This window comes from Oncorhynchus mykiss, chromosome 25, assembly GCF_013265735.2.
Source record: "Oncorhynchus mykiss isolate Arlee chromosome 25, USDA_OmykA_1.1, whole genome shotgun sequence".
In the NCBI taxonomy this organism is placed as follows: domain Eukaryota; kingdom Metazoa; phylum Chordata; class Actinopteri; order Salmoniformes; family Salmonidae; genus Oncorhynchus; species Oncorhynchus mykiss.
Window position 1 is genome coordinate 1,267,298 of NC_048589.1, and position 9,821 is coordinate 1,277,118.

Below are 9,821 nucleotides of genomic sequence, written 5' to 3' on the forward strand. Positions count from 1 at the left end.
ACAGGACCATCAATGTTAGAGGAGAAAGACAACCTGTAACCTACCATAACTGTTTCTGCAGAACAAAATTTGTCATCTGAAACAGTTTTCATATATTTGGTTAGACGGCTAAGCATTTTTGTAAGTTGAAAGGCATGTAGACGTAAGGGGCTCCCGAGTGGTGCAGCAGTCTGAGGTACTACATCTCAGTGCTAGAGGCGTCAGTACAGACCCTGGTTCGGTCCATGGCTGAATCACAACCGGCTGTGATCAGGAATCCCATAGGGCGGTGAATAATTGGCCCAGCGTTGCCCGGGTTAGGGGAGGGTTTGGCTGGGGTAAGGGGAGCGTTTGGCTGGGGTAGCCTGTCATTGAAAATAAGAAATTGTTCTTAGCTGATTTGCCTAGTTAAATAAGTAAAATAATGTTGCGGCCGGCCCGAACCGAGAGACCCATGGGGCGGCGCAGAATTGGCCCAGCGTCGTCTGTTAGGGGAGGGTTTGGCCGGCAGGGATGTTCTTGTCCCATTGCGCACTAGCGACTTATGTGGTGGGCGGGTGCAATGCACGCTGACACGGTCGCCAGGTGTACGGTGTTTGCCCCGACACATTGGTGCAGCTGGCCTCCGGGTTAAGAGGGCATTGTGTCAAGAAGCAGTGAGGCTTAGCTGGGTTGTGTTTCGGGGAACGCACGGCTCTCGACCTTCGTCTCTCCCAAGTCCGTACGGGAGTTCCAGCGATGGGACAAGACTGTAACTACCAATTGGATAGCACGAAATTGGGGAGAAAAAGGGGTAAATAAAATATGAATAATAATAATATTTAGAGACTGTGTAACCTATGAAAGCTGTATGGTCTGGTGGAATATGAAATCAGATCTGATTGCACTGCAAAGCATACCTAAATTGCCCCTGTTTCTGAAATAAGATAATTAAACCCTAGCTCGTATAATCATGAGAAGCCTACAGTACGTTATGGTAGTACCTCTTGGGGATATGAAGCAAAAGCGTATCTCACGCAGATTCGTGCTGACCTTTCTTACTTTGCTCAACGTCTCCTTGGAGCCCTTTACTACACTGATGTTTCATTTGAGTTACTAACCTGCAGCTGTTTTTTTTTCTGAACTTGTGTCCCAAATGGCACCCTTTTCCATATTTAGTGCACTACTTTTGACCAGGGCCCATAGGGAATAGGGTGCCATTTGGCCCCGACTGACCTTCCACATTGTTATCACATGATCAACAAACTGGGACTGTTTGGAACGTGCCTGCAGTGAACCTTCTCAATCTACGTGTTGGAGTTATTCAAGAACCACTTGGTGCTAGGTCCAATTGTACTGATTAGGGAAAACAATGATCTAAGCACAGGTCTTGGATCAGCTTATCATATTCCAATCCAAACCTAAGCAATTATGAAGTCTGAAAATGTAAATACTAAACTGACCCCATTTATAACCTAATACCATCAACCATACAGCCACTAAGAACAAGCTACGGGTGAACATATTTGTAGCACTATTAATAAAACATCCATAAATGAGTCACTGACTCATACATAAACGTGATGTCAAGGGACTGAGCATTATAAAAGCTTCATGTTACGTCCAACATATAATATAGTGCAAATATGTAAAAAATGCTATGAAAATGAATGACAAGATGTTCACACGGACAATTGAGTATGTAGTACATCAATTAACTCAATCTTTCCTATAGAGAGAGCTTAGGCCTACAAGGTTCAATTAGCATTTTAGTCAACATTTTGTTATTGATTTTGTTATTGTTCTATGCAATGTTCTCTACCTATATAGTACACGAAATGCCCCAATTCATGTTCTGAAGTTCAGAAGAATACAAGATCAAAATTGCTGACAATATTCAAACCATTGAGGGTTCGGATCATCAAAGCCAATTGTCTCAGAATCATCTTTTTGCAGATAGAACCTTCTAGTCCCAAGCTCTCGTTAAACTTAGTTCCATTTGACATGCACACTACATGTCAAGTGTGCTGTAATGCGTTGAACATGCTCTGGTGAGCTGTTATAGATGAGTTGGATGTGTCGTGAATGATTATTTGTTAATAGAGTGTACGTTTTTGCAGATGAAAGCCATGGATATGTACTTACCTTGGAATGCACATTATAGTTCCCACCTTGATAACAACTTAACTTTGTGTGCATACATATTTAACTATTATGATTCTTAAGGCGGTAGGGACAAAACATTCCAATCTAGAGCCGATTTTGGCTATTGGTTAACTTTGTGTCAATTCAGTGTTCTTTATTACACGCCATACTATTTGCTATTAATGCTTTTTGCTTTGGGTGTTCTAATAATCGCCTTATGTTTGATTTCGAAACCGTGGCATTGAAGCATTTGACATCAATCAATTAAGTGGTTCAGTCCCTTGCACAGCGAAATGACATGACATTGCATATTTTAACACACCTTAACGAGCACATGAGCACAGTGGGGATGTAAGGTAGGTCAGATAATTAAATGTTAATGAATAGTATGAAACTAATGGAATGATTCAAATAATCTGCGGTTTTAAAGAGTGTCCTTTGACTCTATTACATTGGTCCTGGTGACTGCTGAAGAAGTCCAGCCAGTAACTGACTGGCCATAGCGTAGTTTGACAGATGGGCTGGTCCATCTTTAGACCGGTGGGTCTGTCTAAATAGTTTGTTATTGTTGCATAAAATGGATAAAAGTGGGGGCCTCGAGGGAAAAAAAGGGCCAGTGTGTTAGAAATGCCGTGGCAATTCCCAGTCAGTCCCTGTATCCAGACCCATATGGAATAATCTGAGCCCCGGTATTTCACCCAAACCATTGCATTGTGTAGCAAGCAACATGGAAAACCCTGGCATGTTCAAAAGCAATTATATTCAAACACTGGATAGACGAGTGATGAAGAGGCAATACACACACGCGTAAAATAATTATGTTAAAGCGTTATTCTAAACTGGATTAACCTTTAAGTCTTTACTGAAGACTCATCTCTTCAGTGGGTCATATGATTGAGTGTAGTCTGGCCCAGGAGTGGGAAGGTGAACGGAAAGGCTCTGGAGCAACGAACCGCCCTTGCTGTCTCTGCCTGGCCAGTTCCCCTCTTTCCACTGGGATTCTCTGCCTCTAACCCTATTACAGGGGCTGAGTCACTGGCTTTACTAGGGCTCTTTCATACCGTCCCTAGAAGGGGTGCGTCACTTGAGTGGGTTGAGTCACTGATGTGATCTTCCTGTCTGGGTTGGCGCCCCCCCTTGGGTTGTGCCGCTGCGGAGATCTTTGTGGGCTATACTCGGCCTTGTCTCAGGATGGTAAGTTGGTGGTTGAAGATATCCCTCTAGTGGTGTCGGGGCTGTGCTTTGGCAAAGTGGGTGGGGTTATATCCTTCCTGTTTGGCCCTGTCCGGGGGTGTCCTCAGATGGGGCCACAGTGTCTCCGGACCCCACCTGTCTCAGCCTCCAGTATTTATGCTGCAGTAGTTTATGTGTCGGGGGGCTAGGGTCAGTTTGTTATATCTGGAGTACTTCTCCTGCCCTATCCGGTGTCCTGTGTGAATTTAAGTATGCCCTCTCTAATTCTCTCTTTCTATCTTTCTTTCTCTCTCTCAGAGGACCTGAGCCCTAGGACCATGCCTCAGGACTACCTGACATGATGACTCCTTGCTGTCCCCAGTCCACCTGGCCGTGCTGCTGCTCCAGTTTCAACTGTTCTGCCTATGATTATTATTATTTGACCATGCTGGTCATTTATGAACATTTGAACATCTTGGCCATGTTCTGTTATAATCTCCACCCGGCACAGCCAGAAGAGGACTGGCCACCCCACATAGCCTGGTTCCTCTCTAGGTTTCTTCCTAGGTTTTGGCCTTTCTAGGGAGTTTTTCCTAGCCACCGTGCTTCTACACCTGCATTGCTTGCTGTTTGGGGTTTTAGGCTGGGTTTCTGTACAGCACTTTGAGATATCAGCTGATGTACGAAGGGCAATATAAATACATTTGATTTGATTTGATTTGATTAAATTGTTTTTTTCTTATTCTCATCAATCTACACACAATAGCCCATAATGATAAAGAAAAACAGGTTTTTAGAAATGTTTGCTAATAAAACATAAAAAACTGAAATATCAAATGAACATATTATTCAGACGCTTTTCTTAAGTACTTTGTTTGGCAGCGATTACAGACTTGAGTCTTCTTGATTCTACAAGCTTGGCACACCTGGATTTGGGGAATTTCTCCCATTCTCCTCTGCAGATCCTCTCAAGCTATTTTCAGGTCGCTCGAGAGATGTTTGATTGGGTTCTAGTCCGGGCTCTGGCCGGGCCACTCAAGGACATTCAGAGACTTGTCCTGAAGCCACTCATGCATTTTCTTGGCTGTGTGCTTTGGGTCGTTGCAATGTTGGAAGGTGAATCTTCACCCCAGTCTGAGGAGCAGTTTTTCATCAATTATCTCTCTGTACTTTGCTCTGTTTCTCTTTCCCTCGATCCTGGCTAGTCTCTCAGTCCCTGTCGCTGAAAAATATCCCCACAGCATTATGCTGCCACCACCATGCCTCACTGTAGGGATGGTGCCAGGTTTCCTCCAGACGTGATGCTTGACATTCAGACCAAAGAGTTCAATTTTGGTTTCATCAGACCTGAGAATCTTGTTTCTCATGGTCTGACAGTCCTTTAGGTGCCTTTAGGCTCCAAGCGAGCTCTCATGTGCCTTTTTCTGAGGAGTGGCTTCCGTCTTGCCACTCTACCATAAAGGCCTGATTGGTGGAGTGTTGCAGAGATGGCTGTCCTTCTGGAAGTTTCTCCCATCTCCACAGAGGAACTCTGTAGCACTGTCAGAGTGACCATCGGGTTCATGGTCACCTCCCTGACCAATGCCCTTCTCCCCCGATTGCTCAGTTGGGCCGGGCGGCCAGCTCTAGGAAGATTCTTGGTGGTTCCAAACTTCTTCCATTTACAAATGATGGAGGCCCCTGTGTTCTTGGGGACCTTCAATGCTGCAGAAATGTTTTGGTACCCTTCCCCAGTGCTGTACCTCGACTCGTTCCTGTCTCTGAGCTCTATGGACAATTCCTTCGACCTCATGGTTTGGTTTTTGCTCTGACATGCACTGTCACCAGTGGGACCTTACTAGTGTGTGCCTTTCCAAATCATGTCCAATCAATTGAATTTACCACAGGTGGACTCAAATCAAGTTGTAGAAACATCTCAAGGATGATCAATGGAACATGATGCACCGGAGTTCAATTTTGAGTCTCCTAGCAAAGGGTCTGAATACTTATGTAAATTAGCAAAACATAAAAAAAGAAAAATACATTTTTCACTTTGTCATTATGTGGTGTTGTGTGTAGATTGATGAGTAAAACAAATAATTTTATCAATTTTAGAATAAGGCTGTAACGTAACAAAATGTGGAAAAAGGGAAGGGGTCAGAATACTTTCCAGATGGACTTTATGCACAACACATACAGTCGATTTCAAAGTATGTTGAGCGATACAACTCTGCATTATTAGAAAGGCTGAGAATATACATTGAACTTCTATAGCTGATGTGATCCATGACACCATACTGTACGTTTCAGGCAGTGTGAACATTTTGTTAACCACACAATCACGGAAACTAGATACTGGCTGTCTCTTTGTCCCAAAAACAGTACAGTAATAAGAGTGTAAATATATCAGTTCATCTGCGTGCAGACTTTTCCTGAAGTTCACCAATTCTGTCAATGGGGACACTGCAGCGCTACGTGCTCTTTCCATTTCTCCCAGGCAGAGCGAGAGGGAGAGAGATTTCTGAATTTAAATCATTGTAAACAAATAACTTTGAGTGAGGCCTTTTCATCCTTACAAACATTTCAAATCTGTCTCTTTTTCTAATGTTTTTCAGTACAGCTCAACATCCAAATAACAAAAGCATGTATTGAGAAGCACTTCAGTTTCTTATATATCTGGCATCAGAGAACAGTTACTGAGGGTAGCCATGGCTGTGGTTGTACCACTGACTCAGTAGGGGATTTTAGTATAGGAAGCTACCTTACGTCTTTGTGGTCGATATATAGCTTTTATGTATGTACCCAGTGCAGTTTTCATGGTAAAAAGCAGTGCGTTTTCTCAGTAAACTTACATCTCAATAACGTTGTTAGGCGTAGAATCACATACATAAACACAATAGTTGATTAGTAGTGTCAGACAGTACAGGATTTATGTGTAGGATCAGGGCTTTAGGGTAAGACTATGACATTATGAAGTGGTAGGCCCCGTTTGTTAGATATCCTCTGTCAGGTTTTTGTGTTATGGTGGATTGTGCAGTGGGGAAGCAGCTCTGGGGCTGGCTACAGGGAGAAGCAGAGTTCACAGGATGGCGGGCCCTGTTGCTCACCGCCAAGAACTCATCAGTACGTCAACATCTCACTGTCTGACCCTCCGGTGGGACAAGCCAGGGACATGTACTGGTCTGTGCTGGTCATCCACACACACACACACACACACACACACACACACACACACACACACACACACACACACACACACACACACACACACACACACACACACACACACACACACACACACACACACACACACACACACACACACACACACACACAGCTGGCCAGCCAGGCAGTGGCAGCCTTGGGACAGTGTCGTGACACTTCCCTAGTCTGGCCTGCCACTGCAGGTGGCTGAGAGGGCAAGGAGGACACTGTGCCCTTCGTAACAAAGCCCCCCTCCCTCCCCGCAGAGAGGTGAAATGGTACATTCCAAATGGGGAAATGAATAAGACATGAAGACAATCTCTCAAACTGTAAAGCTGGAGGGATCTAACACACTTCCAAAAGGTTGCCAAGCTTTTCAGTCAAATATGAACCTTTGTTTGACCATACCTGACACCTATAGCCTTTAAGCAGCGCTTTTACCTCTGTGGCTGACAGAGATGTCATTCACAACTACTGTACAAATGGAATGATTTAGGGCAGACTCCCAGAAGACAGTGCAAGGGGTAAATGTATGTGTGTGTCAGTGTTTTGGAGAGCTGCATGCAGTAGATGGTGGCCTACGCGATGACACGTTTAATGCCCCTGGCCGGGGGGTAAAGTAGAGGGCGGCAGGATGAGCGGACGAGGGACTGACAGACACAGTGGCCCGAGGGGGACTGGTCCGCCCTCGCTTCCTCCTGCAAGGAAAAGGGAAACTGGTGCGACAGAAAAACTGCTCCCTCAATATAGAAAAGAACAAGGGGAAGGCCAGGAAGGTGAAAGCGGGTCTCAATGAAAATCAGTTCCACTTAGTGTGTGGCCTCTTTACCTTTTGACCGTCAAAGAGAGACACAATAAGAACCGGTCCCCATTGGACCATAGGCTATATGTTAAGGTTGTTAGTCATAGGCCTATAGCTCTCATAGGGGCGAATTAAAGGTGATGCGTGCTTAACTGTATGACCTAATACATGCAAACACCGCCGAATGACTAAGACGATTTTAAAATGCAGATGTCAAATGGAGACAAATTAGCTGTGCATTTTGCAAGTGAGACCTACAAATGTGCAATTTCATATAACTTAAAGCATTTACACCTTTCTGATTGCCAACACGCCATTAAGGTTAATGTGATCTGGCTCTCTCTTGACAACTAATCTGAATTTGATTGGCTAGGAAAAGGGAGCAAGTTAAGTTAAAGTATGTAGTGATTCGCCACGGCCCTTTTGAGACAATGGACACTCACACACACTATTTCCATATATGGGCAATATTACAAGTGTTTAAAGTTCATCATTACTGTGGCCATGTGACTGCCATTTCTATATCAACTCCATCTATACAGGGCACACTGCTATGCAAATCAAAAGCACTTACAATAGGGGTTCCCCAAAAATCCACCATCTGCAATTGTTTGACTTGATAGAGGAAAGGAAATGGGGCAATTTTGAGTATAAACATGCAGTAAACTTGGTTTGCCCTTGGTAGAATGACAACTAAGACCTTATTGTGCTGTTACAATTAAGGATACATAAGGGTTCACCAAGCAAACCTATAGTTCTACTGTATAAGACACTGGTAAAAAAAAAAATATTGAGAATGTAAATTTGGGAGTTCAAAGTCAGAATTACATCTAAATGGCCGATTAAACCAATGGCTGTTGTTTACAAAGGACCATGGGAAAATGTCAGAGTAAGGTCAAAAAGAAAATACAACTTTATGGAAGGAGAAAGTCCAAATTCTACACATTATCTAAACACTACCTGGATTTTAGCCCCTAAAAAAAACGGCAAGTGATTATCTATCCCGATGGAGAAATGTTATTATTTTATTTTCTCCAGACAATCAATCCATACCATAAATATGAAACAAAAAGGCAATAAGGAGTATAAGAGATCTGACTGTAGGGAATGGAATGGTGCCTCATCAAGTAGTATCCAACAATGCCAAAAAACTCAAGTTAGCCTTGAGTTAACATTTATTGAATCGGTGTGATCCTCTCCAAGCTTAGTCCATTACCTAAGCTTTGACAGGACCAGAGTAAAACTGTTTCCATGCCCAAAATGCTGATTTATTTACTAAAATACTAATTTATGACCGTTTAACAACATTATGATATTATTGAAAGCAACAAGCTGCAAATATAATTTGAAGATCATTTCAATGTGCCTAAGGCCCTAAAAATGCAGGGCGCTGCCAAAGGGTAGGAAAGCAATTACACTTTTGAGTGTAATAATATGTTTTAGTGGTCAAATACTGTGCGAGAGAAAATTCCCTGCATGCAATTTGTTTGGGAATTTCACATTTTAAATCACAGGGGTTTAGCTGGATTCTTGCCTGAAACCAATGTTGTCTTATACTTAGTAAACTGTACTGAACATGCATAAATCATCTTAAGAACATACAAGACTTAAAGTTAAATCAAATTTTATTTGTCACATGCGCCGAATACAGCAGGTATTGTAACCTTACCGTGAACTGCTTACTTACAAACCCTTAACCAACAATGCAGTTCAAGAAATAGAGTTAAGAAATTGCTAAATAAACAAGGCTCTATAAAGGGGGTAGTCAATGTGCGGGGGTACAGGTTAGTCGAAGTGTAATTTGTACATGTAGGTCAGGGTAAAGTGACTATGCATAGATAATAAACGAGTAGCAGCAAGGGGGGGGGGTGTAAATAGTCCGGGTGGCCACTTGATTCATTGTTCAGTAGTCTTATGGCTTGGGGGTAAAAGCTGTTAAGAGCCTTTTGGACCTAGACTTGGCGCTCCGGGACCACTTGCTGTGCGGTAGCAGAGAGGACAGTCTATGACTTGGGTGACTGGAGTCTCTGACAATTTCATGGGCTTTCCTCTGACACCGCCTAGTATATAGGTCCTGGATGGCAGGAAGCTTGGCCCCAGTGATGTACTACCCTCTGTAGTGCCTTACGGTTGGAGGCCGAGCAGTTGCCATGCCAGGCGATGATGCAACCGGTCAGGATGCTCTCAATGGTGCAGCTGTAGAACTTTTTGAGGATCTGGGGACCCATGCCAGGTGTTGTGCCCTCTTCACGACAGTCTTGGTGTGTTTGGACCATGATAGTTTGTTGGTGATGTGGACATCAAGGAACTTGAAACTCTCGGTCTGCTCTGCTACAGCCCCGTCGATGCTAATGGGGGCCTGTTCGGCCCTCATTTTCCTGTAGTCCATGATCATCTCCTTTGTCTTGCTCACATTGAGGGAGAGGTTGTTGTCCTGGCACCACACTGCCAGGGCTCTGACCTCCTTCCTATAGGCTGTCTCATCATTGTTGGTGATCAGGCTTTTGTGTCGTCAGCACACGTAATGATGGTGTTGGAGTCGTGCTTGGCCATGCAGTCG